At 38.6% G+C, this 18,344-nt stretch overlaps 1 protein-coding gene across 1 annotated transcript in view; it reads left to right on the forward strand.

The window, feature by feature from the left end:
- Positions 1-18,344, forward strand: part of SRD5A2 (steroid 5 alpha-reductase 2) — a 39,844-nt gene that overhangs the window by 378 nt on the left and 21,122 nt on the right. The gene's annotated exons all lie outside the window — the stretch shown is intronic.

The raw sequence follows: 18,344 nt of genomic DNA on the forward strand, positions 1-18,344 counted from the left end.
CCGCTGCTCCGGCCCCGCGCGCCCCTCGGGCTGGCCCCGCGCCTCCGGCTGCCGCGGGGAGACAGGTCGGCCGGGAGGGTGGCGGGCTGGCAAACTCAGGCCGGGCAAAGCTGGGGGGTCACCGTTCCCTCTCCAACTCCGCGCGCGCTCGCGCGCGGTCACCTGTGGCGGCTAGCCCCTCACCTTTTCTCCTCCTCCTTCACTTCTCCTTTGCAGGGTGGGGGCGGGCTGGTCGGGGGGGTCATGAGCCGGATAACTTCATCTTCGCGGGTCCGAGGATGGAGATGGACAAAGCCTGACCCAGACTCCCACGATGCGCCAGAGAACGTGATGGGAACCCCGCTTCTCAGCACCAAGGGACTGCGCTCGCCACCAGCTCTTCTATCTGGCCAGTTACCCTGGGGCTTAAGCGTGAATGAGTCTAAGTGAATTTAGAGCTCAAATGTTCTCCTAAATCAAGAATCCCAAATTCAGGGCAACTTTGCTTTCTGGTCTAAGGAAAGACAGGGCAGAAACCAGGGGCTTCCGGGATTCAGACACGGACTGCAGACCCTCAGAAAAGACTCCCTGGGGAGGGAAAGAGCACCTGAATAAGTTGTGTGTCACGCCCCGTCCTTTAGCTTCTGTTGTCTCTCCTAGCTCCATTGCAACCTGGCAAGATCTGTGATTAATTATGCCTCTGTAGTCAAAGCCGGTGCTGAGTAAGGTTAAGGGGCTCAGAAAGGAAGATGCAGCAAATGCCCTGCCAATGAAACTCCACCGTTTCAATGAAACTCTAAGTCCGTGAAACTCCACCATGCAAGACATTTTCACCACTTGAAGCAGGCAGTTCATGCAGGAAGAAAGCAGAGTCTACGACCGAGAAAAGTTGCCAAATCAAGAACTTGAACAGAAGCACACCCTTATTTTGAGTAGAGAACTTGAAGGAAATTTAGCTTAGAATTTAGGGTAAATAAAGCCTCTGGAAGCTGGAAGGCACAATTCTTTTCCATAAGGGTGTCTCAGTTTTTGGAGCAGGAGTTGTAGAGAGACAAAGTTTAACGTATCTTATCCTCTGGATCTTTTGTTATTGGTCAAGATTTAATATTTATACAATCAAAACGGAATTCTCATTCTTTTAAAAAGAGGAGGATTGGCAGGCAACAAGAACTAAAAACTAAAATTTTGGAAATGGGTGTCCCTTGGGCAAATATTTACAAGAAGTCTGTTGTGGACAAGGTGCAGGTTTAATCAACAGCCATGCCACCTTGCCCAGATTTAAATGGTTTCATGTGTACAGGGAAAAAAAAGAGAGAGAAAGACCATCTTTTGGTTTCACTGTTTTTGGAGCTGACATTTGACCAAAAAATATGATTCTACAACACCAATCATGGCTTTTATTTTCAAATTAGCAACTGTCTGTTAGCACCATAAACATTATCTTAACGTAATGATTAGTGTTCTCTGGCAGTCCTATTAACAAAAGTTTTAGACTTGTTTTTAAAATTAAAAGTCACTTTGCACAATAAATGATGGCCAGTACTTTAAAAAAGAAAAAGAAAACAAGGAAATAATTACTTATAAAATGAGTATCGACATACTGTCCATCTTCTTCAGGGGAAAATTTAAAATATAAGTAAAAGATTGGGGAATGGATTCTGACTAAGGGAAAATTGCCCATTGAAAACCCAGCTCTGAGTTGTCCTTGAGGTGCGAAGATGTGATGTTCGCCCAGATTCCCCTTGTGTGAACTCTTGCTTTGAGGCTGCTGAGGTACTAGATCTGCTACCAGTTTTGAGTGCTTATGAGGTGTTAAACTCTGCTGAACACTCTTTGTGAATTAGCTACTAATCCTCATCCAACCTATGTAGATCGGCACTATTTTCACCCCCATTTTGCAAGTGAGAAACTGGGGGAAGAAAAGGTTAAATCATTTGCCCAAAGTCACACAGTAATTTGAGGAGCCATGTTTCAGACCCAGGGAGTTTGAAGTCAGATGTCAGGCTCTTCGCTACCATGAAAAACTCTACTATACTTGCTCTTGCTGCCCTGTCCTTACCTTTTAAAGACTTGTTTAAGCTTAAAATTCTTAGTTTTTAAATTCTGAAAATAATAATGTTCACTAAAGAAAAAATGGAAAATACAAAAAGTAGAAAAACACCCATGATTTCAATACCTAACATTTTTTTTAATGTTTTAGGACAATTTCTAGCAAGGCTTTTATTTTTCTTAGTAGATTTTTACACAGGCATGCTATATTGAATATAAATAGATTTTTTTCTTCTTGATAACCTAACATTTTGTATTAAGTGTTTTCCCTCATTATCATAGAATCTTTGTAAATATAATCTTCATGGCTACTTGTGATTTCATCATATGTAAAAACAATAATTTACCTATCCATTAATTTATAGTTGGACATTTAATTTGCCCTCCCCCCCTTTTAACAGGAGGGAAGCTAAGTTAAACTATGATGTGCATCTTTGCAACCTTCATTCTTTTCAGAATGTAGGGGTGTTTTGTCAGTCAAGATTCCCAGAGGTGGTTCAAAGCCTATGAATATTTTTATGTTGAGGGTTTAGGAGTCACATGGCTTGACAAAGAGGGTACATTCAGGAGAAAGTATCAGGCTGCCTTGACATAACTCTGTTCTGTAAATTGTTGTGATATGGAAACTAAGAGGAAGGGACAGGGGCTCAGGAGGGAGGCAGGCTGAGCTGTGGCTTAGACTCTTTTGCCATCTGTCTCTTCAGGACTATTCAGAACAGCAATATGTTCTATTGAATAGAAGTTAAAACTCTTTGTAATTTTCTCCATACAAAGGAGATACGCTAGAATGTAAGTTCCTCAGGGGGCAAGGATTTTTGTCTTATTTGTTCATGACTGTGTCCCCAGTGTATAAAAAAGTGCCGTCAGATAGTCAGGACTTACTAAATTTGTTGAATGTGTGAGTGGATTCTACCTCTGACGTTAGTACGGACAGTTAGGATTGTAGGAGAGCCAGTGATTTCTCAGCAGAAATCACTGCTGAGATTGCAAGGGTCAGTCAACTGAGAGACCGCTCCTCTTTTGAGAATCTATTGTTGTGAATGTTTAGATGATCTAGACACAGGAAAGGATTGCTGTGTAAGCATGTTGCCTAATCCCACTGCCAACGTTGTTTGAAGTCAGAGTTATCTCTGTTGACGTTGCCTACAGACCTTTGCTCACACTCTGTTTAATCCTTATATTTCTGAAAAGCCTTTGTGTCCTGTGGAATAATCATTATACCACCTATGCCTGTGGGAACTGATGTCTTTTTAAAGACTTGGATGTGACTTTGATATTTAGCTGAAAAAGGAAAAGAAGGCTCTTTTCACAAAAAAAGGTGACTGTATTGCAGCATGACTTTTCCTGACATTTATCCATCCAGAAGCGGAGTGTAGTGGGCACATTAGAGTCTGTGTGAATTTAGATCTTTCCTGGGATTTAGATGTTAAAGCAGATGACATTTCCCAATTAGCCAAATAAAATGACTGCTTCCATAAGAAGCATTTTTGCTTCAATGGGTCAGTCTATTCTCCAGCAGCATGAATTCTCCCTTATTCTTCAAAACTCGGATCAGGCATCACTTCCTCCAAGAAGCTTTCTCTGAGTCCCTTCTCTGTAAATCCAGGGGGGAGACCATTCCTTGGGCTTTCACAGCAGTCAGTGTGGCCTTCTATAAGGCACTTTACACACTGGGTCATGAGTATCTGCTCGAAGGAAACTTCATCCAACATCCACATTTTATAGAAGAAAAGCACCAAGAATTGGGGGCAAAGAGGGGGCTGGAACTTGAGTCTCCTGATGTGTCTCGCCAATGCTTCTCCAATCTCATAAGAGATGCAGATGTCTCAAATATTCAGAAGGAATCCAACCACATGAAGGAAACAAATTGATGATTGCCAGAGAGGAGGGGCGAGGAGAATAGGCAAAATGGGTGAAGGGGCGTGGAAAATAGAGGCTTTTAGTAATGGAATGAATATGTCACTGGGATGATAGGTATGCCACAGGGAATATAGTCAGTGGTATTATAATCGCATTGTATGGTGACAGACAGTGACTATTTTTGTGGTGAACATAGCATGATATATAAATTTGTCAAATCACTATGGTGGACACCTGAAACTAACGTAACATTGTATATCAACTATACTTCAATTAAAAAAAGAGAAATGTGTCTTTAAGTATAAAACAAAATAATAAAAACTCAAAAAAACCCCCAACCATTCTCTGAAATCCTCATGAAGGAAACTACTCGTTGGCTGAGAATCAGTGTTGATTGACGCCTACGTTGGAAACCATCTAGAAAAATTTCTTCTCTTGCAGATTGAGAAGAAAGACAGACGAGCCACATTTTTGTTGTCACTTGATCATATGTTAAGGACATTCATAAAGCATAATTCAATCAAGTAAGAGTAACTAACGGATTCTTTAGAATGAGGTTTAGCACCAGATAGTAACTCTTTTAGGCTTTGCGGGCACAAAGTCTCTGTTGCAACTACTCTATGCTGCAGCTGTACCATAAAGCAGCCACAGATAATATGTGCACCAATGAATGCGATTGTGTCCCTTAAATTTTATTTACAAAAATAGGCAGTAGGCAGTATTTGGCCTGTGGGTCATTCGTTTTTGCCAGTGTCTCCTTAAGAAAACCATGAATGGCACAGCTTTACAATCAGTAAATCGATTGTATTTCAGGTAATGCTATAATAAAATTTTGTTAAATCCTGTAGCAAAGCAATGGGCAAATTCTAGAAAATTTCTGGTAGATTTAAACAGGAATTTGGTAGGGACATCATTTTCTGAGGATTCCTCAGTCCCCTTTCCTTTACCTGAACACTTGTGGGAAGCAGGAGGAGTCTTGGAGTCTACGTCTAAATGGGATGACATCATAAGCACATCTGAAAAATATAGAGGTCTGTTTGCCAAAAATATAAACAAGCTTTAGAGATCTTGACCATTTCATTTTTACCAAATTGACGAAAGGATGAACTTCTTGCTCATTTTAAATCTAATGTAATGTCACTTAAAATGAACAAATAAGATAAGGAAACATTGATCCAAACTGGTGAAGTGATGCGTGTGACTTCACATGGCGAGAAAGGGGCAGAATGGGGCTTAAACTCAGTCTCTCATTCTTTATCAGAGTTCCACATGCTCAGAACCATCCTAGGTCCTGTAGGAGACACAGAGAAGCACAACACCAGGTGCTTGCCCTCCAGGAGGAAGGCAAGAAAGAATCACCACTATGTGTCTCTCATTCCTTCTGGTGTGAAAGTTGGGTAGTGACCAGGTCAGTCTGAGAGGCCTAGGGCAGGTGGGGAAATGCAAACTGGGGGAGATACAGACCTAAGAGTGGGCCACAGTCGTGTCACTGAATGTGCTGAAGTCTCTAGTCTTGTCTGTGCTTGAGTGTGCATTGAATAGAGGGCATTCCTCCCCTCTCCCCGGGTTCAGGACCAACGGGGAGATAAACCTAGGACTTAAGCAACAGTCACCACTGTTAGTAGAGCTAATTAAAGTTGATTTGGGAGAATGTGGCTTACACTTTAGATCATGTGGACCTCCTAACACTGTACCTCAAAAATACTTAGCAACACTCATAGCTGAACAACCACAGGCCTTTCCCAGTGGAGCTTATTCTGAAAAGGCAGCCGAGAGAGGGAAGGGCTGAGCTGTGCCCACCTCTTGAGAGGTGCTGCTTGTAGGTTTACCAATCAGGCAATTCACTTCTCCTTCACTGAGGGGGAATGAGTGAGGGACAGCAGAAGGGCCAAGAGGGATACTCTCCTGATGGGCCCTCAGCAAACAGGAGGGGGGAAGCAGAAGTGTCTTCTGTGTCTAGATAGAACAGAAAAGGTGTCTACCTATTGGTTTTTGCCAGAGCCTGGCAACTAGGTTCTGGAGCATGGAGCAGCTCCTGTTCTGCTTTTTTGACTCCCTGCCACATATGGCAAAGGGGCCATCAAAATCTGGACTCAAGTTGTTTCAGAAGTCGCTGTGCTCAACCCAGAATCCTTTAATAAGAGCTCAGCATAGGAGGTCTAAATTAAAAAACCCTCTGAGGTAGGGCCAGCAGTATAATTTGCCTTCTCTTTGGTCAGGGAAGGGGACAAAGGAAAGGGGAAACCAATATTTATTGAGCTCTGGGGGTTCCAGGAATTATATTACAAGACTTACTTTGGTTGTCTCATTTTGTTCTTGAGGCAATTGCTATTATTCATGCTATTTCACAAATGACAGCACTCATTCTGAGTGCAGTGATTGGTGGGAGTGAGTGGGAGTAATGGGCAGGCACTTGATGTGGTCCTCAAAGGATGGTCTCTTCCCAGGTTTGTGGGTGGGAATGTGATGTTCAGTCAGGAAAAGGGGCCTGATGGCTTATGACTTAAAATTGCCCAGTCATATACTCTGACTAGGAATGCCTCTCCACTTTTTAATACCAAGTATCTTTTGAATGCATGCCATAATAGCCAACCTTAATCAGGCTCCCAGCTGTTTTAAAAATTCTTCTATTATACCTGAGCTGTGTTGTCAAGGCTGATCCCAGAAGTTACCCTGAAGAAAACAGGCAATATACTTTTGACACATCTGACCATGAAACGTCTCAAGATCCTTTTCTGTGTGCAGTGTCTGTCTCTCTCCTGCCCCTGTCTGCTCTCCTTTTACGACAGTACGAGTTCTACTTCAGTCTCTCCATGAATGTTCTCTACTTGCCCACAGGTATATATCTGGTAAACAAATCTAAATATTAGGGTATTGGGTCCTTTGTTTTCTTATGATTGAGTTTTGAAAGTTCTTTATATATTTTGGATACAGTTTCCCAGATATATGCTTTGCAAATATTTTCTCCTAGCCTGTGTGGTTATATTTTTCGTTATCTTTACCATGTCTTTTGAAAATCAGAAGTTTAAAATTTTATTTTCTTATTTTTTTTAATATAGTTTATTGTCAAGTTGGTTTCCATAAACACCCAGTGCTCATCCCAACAAGTGCCCTCCTCCATGCCCATCACCCATTTTCCCCTCTTCCCCTCCCCCCATCAACCCTCAGTTTGTTCTCAGTAGTTAAGAGTCTCTTGTGGTTTGCCTCCCTCTCTCTCCTTAACTATTTTTTCACCTTCCCCTCCCCTGTGGTAGAAGTTTAAAATTTTAATGCTACCCAATTTTTCTCTTTGTTTTTATGCTTTTGGTGTCATATGTAAGAAATTTTTGCTTAAGCTACAGTCACAAGGGTTTTCTGGTATGTTTCTTTATAAAAGATTTATAGTTTAGAGTATTACCTTTATGTGTATGATCCATCTTGAGTTAATTTTTGTATAGGTTTAGAAGTGTGAATCAGAGTTCTTTTTTTTGGTATGGATATCCAATTGTTTTAGTATCATTCTTGAAAATACTTTTCTTTCTCTAATGAATTGTTCTTGCACCTCATGATATGAACAGATACTTTGCCAAAGAAAACACAAAGGCAAATAAAACATGAATAGATGCTCAACATCATTAGTCATTAGGGAAATGTAAATTAAAGCACCGTGAGATACCACTACACATCCACTAGAATGGCTAAAATTAAAAAGACTGACCACACTAATTTGTATACATTGTTTATGGGAATGTAAAATGGCAATCACTTTGGATAACATTTTGACAGTCTCTTAATAAGATGAACAGAAACTTACCATATGACGTAGCCATTCCATTGCTAGATAGTTTCCTGATAAAAATGAAACACATACTCATTCATTGATTTGTATGCAGATGTTAATAGCACCTTTAGTTGTGATAGCCAAAACCTGGAAGCAATCCAAACGTCCATCAACAGGTGAGTACGTAAACAAACTTGGTAGTCATATGTGGTGTAATACTACTCGTCAATAAAAAAGAATTAACTATTGGGGTGCCTGTGGAGTCAGTTGGGCGCCTGACTCTCGATTTTGCCTCAGGTCATAATTTCATGGTTTCTTGGATTGAGCCCCACACTGGGTTCTGTGCTGAGCCCAGATTCTCTCTCACCATCTCTCTCTCTCTCTTTGCCTCTCCCCTGCTCGTGCTCTCTCTCTCTCTCTCAAAATAAATAAACAGACTTAAAAAATGAATTAACTATTGCTATGGCTACAACATGGTATGACACTAAATAATTCTGGGTGAAAGAAATTGGGCAAAAAAAAAGGTTGCATTATGATTCCATTTATATAAAATTCTAAGAAATTGAAACCCATCTATAGTATTTAAAGTATCAGTGGTGTCTTAGGGTGCCTGGATGACTCAGTCTATTGGGCATCCAATTTCAGCTCAGGTCATGACCTTGCAGTTCGTGAGTTTGAACCCCACCTCAGGTTCTGTGCTGACAGCTCAGAGCCTGTATCTGCTTCAGATTCTGTGTCTCCCTCTCTCTCTGCTCCTCCCCTACTCATGCTCCATCTCTCTCCCTCTCTCTCTCTCAAAAATAAATAAGCATTAAAAAAATAATGTATCAGTGGTCTCCTAGAAAAAAAGAGGGATAGAAGGTGGGGTTATGAAGGGTATGAGCAAATTTTTTATAGTGATGAATATGTTCGTTATTTGATATAATAGTAACTTATCAAATTACATACTTAGTTACATACTTTAAATATGTGCCCTTGATTCTTAAATATGCCTTAATAAAGATGGAAAAAAACCATAGCTAGGCCAGTGAGAAAATTATGTGTGTGGCCCTGTGTCACTGAGATTTGTTCTAAGTTTCTGTGAAGCTAATCTGGCAATGTTTAACAGTGGCTGAAAAATTGTTCACTTTTTTTTTGGCCCAGAATTTTCATTTAGGGGAGCTACACAAGGGAAATTATCTAAAAAAAATCAATTTATACAAAGTTATAATGTTATTATTCACAACTTTGAAATACTGGAAGTTACTTAAGTGCTCTATAATTGAGTTCTGATTATAATCAATATGACCGAATATCATGTATAACTAAAAATATTGTTTTTTGGATTATATGATGAAAATAAGCATATAAAGGCATTTAGTAAAAAAAAAAAGCACATAAAGAGTACACCCTGCAAAATCCACACCAACATGTATGAATTAATATTGATAAGGGTTGGAATACAAAGTGATATAAATAGCTGATAATTTAGGTTTCTGTTTTTCCTTATGATATATTTTTAGTGTTTAGTGGCTTAACTTTTACTAAACCTAATCAAAGAAATAACACTGATATTAATAAGATTTTAAGAAGTACCTTGCAAAGTGACCATGTGATTAAATGCCACAGAGATCAAGACACTCCTCCAAGTAGGCACCGCTTTGAGGGATTTGCTTTGAAGGAAAAGTCACCATTCATGTGTAAGATTTATTCTACTAAGCTGCTGCCACATCACTGACTCCTGAAATTGTCACTTTCCATATGGATACTTTGAGCTGGGATGTTGAAGGTCCCTTAAAATGTAATTATATGACTTGGTAAATTGTCAAAACACAAATATTCTCTTAGTAGCTGTAGAATCTGTGGGAATGTCGCCTCTCTCATTCTTAATAATGGTAATTTATGACTTCTCACTCTGCCCCAATCTGTCTAGTTAGCGCTTTATCAATTTTATTAATCTCAAGGAATCATATTTTGGGTTTATTTAGTTTCTCTATTGGTTTTTCTGTTTCCTATTTATGTTTTCTGTTTTCACATTTATATCTATCTTCCTCCTGATTTGGCTTTAATTTGTTCTCCTTTTTCTAGTTTCTTAAGGCAGAAGCTAAGGTTATAGATTGAGACTTTTTCCCTTTTGTAACACAGGCATCTATTGGCTATGAATTTTACACATAAAAACTGATTATGGCACCTCACAAATTCTTATATGCTGTTTTCAGCTTAGTTCATTTCAAAATGACATATATATATATATATATATACATACACACACACACACACATATATATATATATATTTTTAATGTTTACTTATTTTTGAGACACAGAGCAACAGAGCATGAGCGGGGAGGGCCAGAGGGAGAGGGAGACACAGAATCTGAAGCAGGCTCCAGGCTCTGAGCTGTTAGCACAGAGCCTGACACAGGGCTCACACTGTCAACTGCAGGATCATGACCTGAGCTGAAGTCAGACAGTCAGTCAACTGAGCTACCCAGGTGCCCCTGTCTTATATATTTTATTGCTTCTCTAATTCATGGGTTGTATGGAAGGGTACTATTCAGTTCCAAATGTTTATGGAGTTTCTGGATATTTTCTGTTACTAATTTATAATTTAATTCCTTTTGGAATATTGCTATTTGTTTTATTTGTCCCTCTGCTATTTGTTCCCATTTCCTCTTTATCTTCCATCTTTTCGGTTGTTATTTTTTCCTTTCTGTATCTTCTTTGGCTCATTAGCTACACCTCTTTTTTAGTTTGCTTACAGATTTATTGCATGCATCTTACATTTATCACAGTCTCCCTCCCAGTAATAGTCCCCCTTCACGTACAGCATAAGAATAGGAAATAAATACTTCCATGTTGTCTCTTGAAAATTATGCTCTTATCCTTGTTTGTTTTACTTATACACATGCTATAAAAAGCTCCATCATATTGCTATTATCTTTTTAAACAATTATCTTTAGAAGAGATTTAAATCATAAAATCACATTTACCCATATAGCTGCCATTTCTGATGCTCTTCACTTTTGGAGATTGACCCATATTTATATCTGGTATCATTTTTTATTTTGCCTGAAGAACTTTATTTCTCTTAGGATAGTTCTTTTAGATTTTGAATATCTGAAAATGTCTTGTGTCTCCTTTGTTTTTGGAGATACACATTTCCAGCATTTAGCTTTCTAGAATGACAGCTGTCCTCTGAGTACTTTAAAGATGTTGCTCCGTTGTCATCTTGCTTGCGTTGTTTATCAAAAGAAGTCTGCTGTGCTTCATATCTTTGTTCCTCTGTACTTGTGTCTCTTAACCTCTGACTGCTTTTAGTATTTTCTCCTTATCACTGATTTTGAGTAATTTATTATATTCTTTGGTATAGTTTTCTTCATGACTTTAATGCTGGCTTTTAGAAGTCTGTATATCTGTGGATTTAAGGTTTTCATTAAATCTGGTCAATTTTTATACATTATTCTTCATATCTCTGCTTCTTTCTCCTGTTGTTCAGAAACTGCAGTTACATATCTATGAGGTCAATGCATGTGTAACACTACCCCACAGCTCACTGACGCTCTTTCCTTCCTCCCTCCCTCTCCTCCTTCCTTCCTGCCTTCTTTCCTTCCTTCCCTCCTTCCTCCCTCCCTCCCTCTCTCCTTTCCTTCCACCCTTCTTTCCTTCCTTCCTTCCTTCCCTCCTTCCTTCTGTTCCTTTTTCCTTCTTGGATTTTATTTTTCAGTGTACTTCATTTTGAGTAGTTTCTCTTGCTATGCCTTTAATTCATAGTCTTCTGCAGTGTCTTATATTCTTAATTCCATCTGGGGTATTTTCAACTCAGACATTATAGTTTTAATCACTGTAAGTGTGATTTTGGTCTTTTTGCTATCTCCCATGTTTCTATTTAATTTTATGAACATTTGGATTGCAGTTATAATAGCTGTTTTTTTTTAAAACTGAGCTATAGTTGACAAGCATTATTATATTAGTTTTAGGCATAAACAACAATTCAAGCAGTTTATACATTATACTATGCTTACCACAAGTGAAGCTACCGCCTGTCACCATATGATGTTTTTACTGTACCATTGACTATATTCCCTATGATGTATCTTTTATTCCCATGACTTATTCATTCCATAACTGGAACAGTTATAATAACTGTTTTAATGTTATTGTCTGCGAATTCTAACTTCTGTGTCAGTTTTGATTGATTTTTCTTCTCATAATTGGGAATGTTCCCTATGTCTTTGCATGCCTGGCAGTCTTTGGTTTGATGGTCCAATGTAGCTTTTTGGATATTAAATGTTTGTATTCCTATAAATATTCATGAGCTTTGTTCTGGAATGCAGTTAAAGTACTTGGAAATAATTTGATCCTTTTAGGTCTTGATCTGATTTTTTTAAGTGGTCCTAGAAGACTTCTGGTAACAGGGATAATTAATACTCTCCTCTGAGGTAAGTACTGTACTCTATCCAATGTACCATATGACTTTCTCTGTCTAATTGGTAGGAAAGGGCTGTATTCCTGGCCATGTGTAAGCACTAGGCACTATTCCCTTTAATCCGTTTGAATGATCCTTTCCTTACATAAGTGCATTAATTAAGACTCCACTGAATAATTGAGATGCAGGTCTCTTCATATCTCTCTCATCTTCAGTACTCTCTCCTGAGACTTCTAGATATCTTGATCTGAAATCTCAGTTCTCTTTTCTCAATGCAGCAAATCTTCAAACTTCTGTCTGAGAGGCCCTTCCTTGGGAAGAACTCTCTCAAGGAATTAACCTGGATCAGATATAAGGCTCACATCATTTGTGTGTGTCTGTCTCTCAGAGATCCTTGTTTTTCATTGCCTGATGTTCAATGTTATATAAATCATTGTTGGTATAATTTGCCTTGTTTTATATTTTTGTTCAGCCTGGATGGTAAATCTAGACCTTGTTACTCCATGTTGACTGGAAGCTAAAGTCTCTCCAATTGGTCTTAGCATTTATCTTTGCTAATTTGATTATTTACAGGACTGGTTCTCTTGTTGATTTTAGTGGCTTCTGCTTGTACTCAGTTTTATTATGCTAAGCTCATTTGTTTGTGTTTCTAAACTTTCTACCAATTTGTTCTGGGTGCTTTGATCTTAGCTCAGGTTCATATAATATAACACCATAAACTGAGTGGATTATCAACAACAGAAATTTATCTTTCCAAGTTCTGGAGGCTGGAGGTCTAAGATCATGGTGCTAGCAAGGTCCAGTTTGGTTAGTAGCCCTTTTCTGGATTATAGGTGGCTGACTTCCTGTTGTATCCTCACATGGTGGGAATATGGTGAGTTAGCTCTCTTGCCTCTTTTTATAAGGGCACTAATCCCATTCACAAAGGCTCAACCTTCATGACTTAATTACCTCCAAAAGCCCCATTTCCAAATACCATTATATTGTGGATTAGATTTCAATGTATGAATTTTGGGGGGATATAAATATTCAGTCTGTAGTAGTTTCCTTTGTTTCATTATAACTATTGGTTTTTCTGTTCTTGGGTTTAATGTGGTATGGCCTTTGGGTCCCATGGTACAAGTTTCTAAACTTGTGGAAAGCTAAGCATGATAAAAGAATGGTGGGTTCCTTTCATGAGTCCCATGGCTCCATATAGCTGTTGCTAACAAGGTGGCCCTAAGACTATAAGGTGGCGGGTAGAGTGTGGGAGGTATCAGCAGACACTTATGAATGAGAGGACTGAAACTTTCACATGGTAGATTCTGCCACAGAGAGCTCAGAAAAGGCTTTTCTTTTTTTCATCAGCATGAACAATGGAATGGAGATGTAGGAGGGAGATGCACTGAGGCAGATCCATTTTTGAAAGTGGTGTCCTTCTTTTATTTTTTTAAATATAATTTATTGTCAAGTTGGTTAACGTACAGTATATACAGTGTGCTCTTGGTTTTGGGGGTAGATTCCTGTGATTCATCGCTTTACATACAACATCCAGTGCTCCTCTCAACAAGTGCCCTCTTCAATACCCATCACCCATTTTCCACTTGAAAGTGGTGTCCTTTCTAAATGGGTATTGGGATAGGCACTGGGTATTATGTGTAAGTGATGAATCTCTAAATTCTACTCCTGAAATCATTATTACACTGTATGTTAAATAACTTAGATTTAAAAAAAATTTTAAAAATGGCACCCGTTGATTGGTGCTACTTAGTACCAGGACAATATTTAAATAAAGATAAAAACTTCTTGGAAGTTCTCAGAGTAATGGCACTATATAGGCCTTATTGCTATGTGGCTATACAGAACAGTTTCCAAACAACATAAGAAGCCCTATAAATCTGGGCTACATAAGTGAAATAAGTCAGTCAGAGAAAGACAGATATCATGTTTTCAGAAACTCATAAGTGGAATTTGAGATACTTAACAGAAGACCATGGGGGAAGGGAAGGGTAAAAATAGTTTCAAATGGAGGGAGGCAAACCATAAGAGACTCTTAAATACAGAGAACAAACTGAGGGTTGGTGGTGGGAGTGGGGGAGAGGAGAAAATGGGTGACGGGCATGGAGGAAGCACACTTGTTGGGATAAGAACTGGTGGTTGTATGTGAGTGATGAATCATGGGAATCTACTCCTGAAGACAAGAACACACTGTATATACTGTATGTTAGCTAACTTGGCAATAAATTATACTTAAAGACAAACAGAAACAAAAACAGAAAAATAAACCTGGGCTGAAGTATGAAGCCAAACAGCTGGAATTAGAAAACCAAAAACTTCTTTTTGCAGATAGTGAGAAAGAAAGGAGACAATGTTGTAGCTTAGAGAGATGATGTATTTGTGTCCAACACTCTACATGTCTTGCCCTGAGCTTACTGAACTTTGTGCTTCAAGCTGAAAACTACCTCATGGGGTGGCTCTTGGATGACTTCGTAGGTATGCCTACACAATGCCAAAACCCACCTCACATCAACCAACTTAAAAAATAAAAGTTAGGGGCAACTGGGTGGCTGGAGTTGGTTAAGCGTCAGACTTTGGCTTAGATCATGATCTCACACTTCGTGGGTAGTTACTCTAAGAATAAAAAAATGAATGTTAGATGGCAAATATAATAGATGACTTCAATAGTTGCAATAGATGCTAAAATGTCTGAAAACCAAATCTGGGTTCTTTTGAGAGCATGTGGGATTTTTTTCCCCAATTGTATATGTGGATCACAATTTCTTCTTCCAACTGGAAATGAGTGAGTTATTATTTTTTTTATAGTTTATTGTCAAGTTGGTTTCCATATAACACCCAGTGCTCCACTCCATGACCACAAGTGCCCCACTCCATGACTATCGCCCCTCTTCCCCTTTCCCCCTCCCTCTTCAGCCCTCAGTTTGCTCTCAGTAAGCAAGGGACCCTCATTTGAATCCCATCTCATGTGGTCCTAGGAAAATTACCACATCTGTGACCTTCAGATTCTTCCCTGGCTCAGCAGTAACATATTCTCTCTATCTCTATCACTATCTCTATCTCTATCTCTATCTCTCTCAGAATATAAGCATAGATATCTACTTATCAGGACCACCCATCACCTGGCTGTATAAACAGAATAGGTCTACTTGAACACAATCTGATTGGTAGCAAAGAACCATCTACCCCTCAACTCTTTTCTGTCTGCCCTAAAACACGTCTGAAACTCCTACCATTCAGCTGTTTTTGTTTGGTTTAAAGCAGTATGTTTACAGAGAGTCGGGTAAAAAAAATGCAAATAGATCCAAAAGAAAGACATGAAATTCTGCATCACTGACTACTCCTTGTCTGCCATCTTGGAAAGGACGAGCCAGACAAAGTCATCTTGTAAGATGTTTTTCATTGTCACATGCAAAGCAGTCAACAAGACCTTGAGCACAATGATCTTTCTGTCCATTCCCATTCATTTTAGCATTCTTTTCTCACTACTTCTTCTGTCATTCAGGCAGGGGCTGCAGGTTCCCTGAAGATACCCAATGTCACAGGGAATCTCCACATCGAAAAACTCAATCTAGGGTTCTCTTTTCCTCAAGTATATCCAGTTGCAAAATGGCATCTCTCCCTCATAATCACTATTTTCATTTTCACAGTGAAGTTGATATTAGGTAGAGTGAGTGCCACTCAATTACTATTTGATTAAAGCATTCATGTGAAGCACGCATGAGTGACAGGCTCAAATTTCTTTCAGGGGGATGGTGTTTAATCTTCAATCTTCTGTTCTGGAGGAAGAGGGTTTTTTGTTTGTTTGTTTTTTGTTTTTTGTTTTTTTGAGGATACTTGTATCACTTTCCTAGTCCCCTAAGATCAGCTGCAAATGTAATCACAATAGGTGCTAACTCTACTTCTGAGAGATTGTTGGCCACAGGTTTCAGCCATCACTCAGAAGATAAAGGAAGTAGAGCATCCTGAGAGATTGGGACAAAAGAATGATAAGTTTCATTAAGAGAAATGGAAAAGTTTTAAGACTGGGAGATTTTCAGGAAAAATAAACTGGGTATGACCAGGTATGTCTATGTCATGCATGCTTGGGATCCTGAGAACCTAAGAGAATCAGAGGGAAGGGACCCACAGAGGATATGATGTGAACAGACACAAAACCTAGAGCACAAAGACCAGCCTCACTGTTGGTCTTGTGCTTGCCCTAGGCTTTATAGAGAGAAGCTTATATATATTCCCCTGGTTGGGGAAAGAAGGAGCAATTAAGTTCTAGTGTGTACCAGTTATAGTCAAATATACCATTTAATTCTTTCAACAACCTTTTGAGGTTGGCATCAGTATTATCTTCCTTTTGTCAATGGAAAATCCTCCTTTTATCAATGAGGTTCAGAGAAGTTAAGTTGCCAAGGTCACTGTGGTGTTAATTGGTGTAAATTCTTTAAATGCTTGTAGAATTCTCTAGTGAAACCATCTGGGCCTAGAGATTTATTTGAGGGAGAGTTTTAAAATGATGAATTAAATTTCCTTAATAGTCCCAGGGCTATTCAAATGATCTATTTCATTAAGGTGAGTTATGATTGCTCTGTTTTTCAAGCATTTGGTTCATATCATCTAAATTGTCAAATTTATGAATGTAGAGTTGCTTATAGTATTTGCTTATTATCCTTTTTATGCTTGTAGGTTCTGTGATAATATCCCCTGTTTCATTCTTGATTGTGTCTTCTCTCTCTTTATTAGTCTTTTTTAGAGTTGTGTAAATTTCATTGATCTTTTCAAAGAATAACTCTTTGTCTTATTCACTGTAGTTATTGCTTTAATGTTTTGAATTTCATTGATTTCTGCTTGTATCTTTATTATTGCCTTTATTCTGCCTCTTTTGAATTTATTATGGTCTTTTTTTCCTAGATTCTTAAGGTGGGAGCTTTGAGACCTTTCCTATTTTCTATTTTATGCATTTAGTGCTACAAATTTCCCTCTCAGCACTGATTTAGCTGTGTCCCATGAACTTTGATATATTGTAATTTTCATTTTCATTGAGTTCAGTATAGTTTTTGATATACTTTGAAGCTTTCTCTTTGAACCATAAATTGTTTGGAAGTCTTCTGTTTAGTTTCCCAATTTTGTAGATTTTCATGTTATTTTTCTATTTGATAGAATTGATGAGAGGTAGTCAGGTTCTGGAAATATTTTGAATATAGAGCTGGTATGATTTCATGATAGATTTAATGTGGTATATGAGAGAGAGAGGGGCAGAAAAAGAGAGAGAGAGAAGTACAGAGAGAGAGAGGAGTCCACAATGATTCTAGATCCATAATCTGAGCAATTGGAAAAATGAACTTGCCATTTACTGAGATGAGGCAGACTTAGGGAAGTGCAGGTTTTGGGAAAGGTGGGGAATCAGGGGTTTGGGTTTGCATATATTAAGTTTGAGATATCTTTTAAATCGGAAGTCTAGTGGGACATTGGCTGTATGAATCTGAGTTCAAGGACTGCAGACATCCCATCTGGAGACATTAATTTAGGAGTTGTCATTCTGTGTACGATATTTAAAGATATAAGACGTGATATGTGAATAATATGAGACATGGTCTCATCTATAATGGATATAATTAAAGAAAAGAACCCTGAGCCCTGGAGCACTCTGATATTTAGAGGCCAAGGAGATAAAGAGAAGCCAGCAAAGGAAAATGAGGAGAAATCAGTAAAGTAGAAGAACCAAGAGAAAGTGGTGTGCAGGAAGCTGAGTGAAGAAAGTGTTTTCAGAAGGGTGGAGCGGTTAACTTGTCAAATAAGAAGACAGCTGAAAACTGGCTCCTGGATCTGGAAATATGAAAGTCTCTGGTAGTCTTGCCACGATCAGCTCTATGGTTGGGGAAGAAAGAAACGAGGAGGAGAGGCAGAGAGATGGCGCATATAGACATTTCTTTGAAGGAGTTTTGCTATAAAGGATAGCATAACAATGGGTTGGTAGATGAAGAGGAACATGAATTGAGGAAGGAGTTATTACTACATATAACCAGTAAATATATACATGGAAACCTTGTATTTACATATAGAATTTGAATTTATTTTGATTGACAATGAAGTCTAAAATTTCATATAGTGAAAAGTCTTCCATAGGCTTGATAATCTTAGCAATAGCATTTATATTTGAAGAAGACTTAGTTAAATATGAGTTGGCCTGTGGAAGATGTGTAATTTTAAAGATTGTTTCTTTGGTTTAATTTGGATTTGAAATTTCAGTTAACCCTTTCCAATAAGAGTCCCCCCAAATGAATATTTACTTAGCAGTGATAGA

The sequence above is a fragment of the Suricata suricatta genome, chromosome 4, assembly GCF_006229205.1.
Source record: "Suricata suricatta isolate VVHF042 chromosome 4, meerkat_22Aug2017_6uvM2_HiC, whole genome shotgun sequence".
Lineage (NCBI taxonomy): Eukaryota > Metazoa > Chordata > Mammalia > Carnivora > Herpestidae > Suricata > Suricata suricatta.